The 2791-nt window shown below is 34.1% G+C and overlaps 1 non-coding gene across 1 annotated transcript in view; it reads right to left on the bottom strand.

The window, feature by feature from the left end:
• The window catches only part of LOC145413933 (5S ribosomal RNA), a 119-nt gene extending 32 nt beyond the window's left edge, over positions 1-87 (bottom strand). The window contains exon 1 of the ribosomal RNA XR_013899809.1: positions 1-87. This exon is cut by the window's left edge and continues 32 nt beyond it. This is a non-coding gene — a ribosomal RNA (5S ribosomal RNA).
• Between the last annotated feature and the right edge of the window lie 2704 nt (positions 88-2791).

The following is a 2791-nucleotide window of genomic DNA, read 5'->3' as shown; positions in this document are numbered from 1 at the left end:
CCCATCCAAGTACTGACCAGACCCAACGTTGCTTAACTTCGCTGATCGGACGGGAAGCGGTGTACTCAACGTGGCATGGCCATGTTCTCCTGTGCTCAAAAGGCATTGACCTTTGTGAATCCCTTTTAATACCCTTCCACACACTACTCTGTACAGGGCCACGATACTCATATGATGGAAGCAACAACAATAGCAATAATTACAGCAACAATAACAACAATGATACTACTACTACTACTACTACTACTACTAAATAATAATAATAATAATAATAATAATAATAATAATAATAATAATAAGTACAGTACATGCTAAAGACAGAGATCGGTCCAGATATTCAACTTCCTCCAATGCAAGCTTCACCAGAAATAAATTTCTCTAGTACAATCCATTTCTCTAGTACAAACGTCATTCTTGTGAAAACCTGAACAACAAAACGTTTACTAAGTCTAGGCCCTACTCTGCACTTTTTTGTTTTGTTTTAACTTCCTCACCGTCACATCTTGCGCTGTTTATAGAGTTAACCTGGAACTTGAGATATTAATTACTGCTCCAATTTAATTTACGAAATTACTCAATCCTGTCAGTTAGTTCACACACACACACACACACAAACACACACACACACAAACACACACACACACACACACACACACACACACACACACACACACACACACATACACATACACACACAAACACACACACACACATTTATCCTCTGGTGCTTGTTCCGTCTATCGTCTGCCAAGCATACGTTCTTCAGAATGATTTTTTATTTTTAATCTTCTTTCTCCCTGCATGTCTTGAGTCGTGGAAAACCTAGCAAATCTATGGAGCCAACTCTTGATATCGTTAGATATGCATAATTTCAAAGCAGACAAATATTAACACAGAAAATGTAAGGATTAAATAAATTAAATCAAACGATCAACCAAAGTTTAAATGTGACAGCAGGTTAATGAATGAGCAAAGTTGGTACTTACACACTTAGGCCAGGTACGTCACTGTTTCTTACCTGAAACAAAGAAAAACACATTATACTACGATTCTAGACTGCTTTATTTGATTACATACGAATTTCATGACATTGTAATACAAGAAGCCATTACCGAAATTACCATATTTATACCGGTATATTTTGCTGCTTTATAAATAAATAAGTATATATATATATATATATATATATATATATATATATATATATATATATATAGATAGATAGATAGATAGATAGATAGATAGACAGATAGATAAATAGATAGATAGATATAGATAGATATAGATAGATAGATAGATTGATAGATAGACAGATAGATAGATAGATTGATTGATACAGCTAGATATATAGATAGACAGACATAGTTAGATAGATAGATCGTAACGCTACTTTGCGTGACCTAACACTTAGCAACTAAAATATTAATGACCTCGAACACATTAAGCAGACTACATAATTTATCAATTCTCATAGTAACTTTGTAGTTTGTTGTAGTGGAGTTTTGTAGATCAGTTATATATATATATTAGACTTGTAGACGAGCGGTTGTTATACGTGAGTAGCTTTGTAAGTAGATAATCTTCGTTCCCATTTGTCATGCAATGACAGGAGAGGTAAAGAATAGTATAGGACTATTATTATTTGTCTTGGAAATATTAACAAAGTCTCACACACACACGTGAAGTATAAGTAGTGTCCCTCGAGCTACCTCCTTGTCTCGCTCTCTCTCTCTCTCTCTCTCGCCCATGTTGCTAGGCTCGTTCTCCCTACTACCTGCCGGTTCTATGGCCTGTCTCCTTCTGAGCTCTGCTTCCTAAATTCTGGTGTAGCAGGGGTCGTGTCACGTGTGTTACACTGTGGTTGGAAAGTTCCAGAAACCTGTGTGTGAGTATGTGTGTATGTGTGTGTATGGTCACTAGGCTTTGTTCATATGCTATCTCGCTGACACACTACCTATATCATCCCCTGACTTGCTACTTCCTGTGTATTGTCAACATTTCCTCAGTTAACTTGCAAGATCATTCCCCTTTCCCAGGCTTGCCTGGAGCTCTGTCTATCTATCTATTTATTTATTTATCTATTATGATTTGTAATTATAATATGGACTCCTGACATTGCTCGGCCGTGCCGCTGAAGGTCCTCCAACAGCAATTATCATTGACATATGCTAATCTATTAGTACATAATATTGATTATAATATTGTACACATACAATATTCATAGTAAATTGCAATGATCTAGTAATATTACATTTTAAACAAGTTGTATACATATTTGAATAAATGCAATGGTTGTTGTATGACATTTTGTAAGATGTGTATGTATAACAGACATAAGCATTTAATTGTGCAATGGTAATACTGCTAGGTTATTACATTACATATTGAGTTATCCCTTTAGTAATGTCTAATCTTTCACCTAACTTGTATGATGATTCTGGTAATATATAATTGTGGCAAAATAGTATGATTTTACATAATATTGTAGTAACATTGTGGTAATACATAACTGTAACATTGTGAAGTGCTACATAATTGTATTGTAATTGTTACATTGTAGTAACTATGTAGTAATATATAATTGTAACATTTTATGAATTGTTACATAATATTGTGGTAATGCATAATTGTGTTGGCCTTATAATTGTAGTTACATTTTGTCAATGCAACTGCTACATAATTGTGTTGGCCTTATAATTATAGTTAAAGTTACATAAAAGTTACATCTTGTTAATGCAACTGTTACATAATTGTGTTGGCCTTATAATTGTAGTTCCATTTTGTTAATGCA

Source organism: Coenobita brevimanus, chromosome 97, assembly GCF_032717465.1.
Source record: "Coenobita brevimanus isolate Jiangsu-jjx chromosome 97, ASM3271746v2, whole genome shotgun sequence".
NCBI lineage: Eukaryota > Metazoa > Arthropoda > Malacostraca > Decapoda > Coenobitidae > Coenobita > Coenobita brevimanus.
The sequence above is the reverse complement of the archived record's forward strand: the minus strand, read 5'-3'. Positions and strand labels throughout refer to the sequence as shown.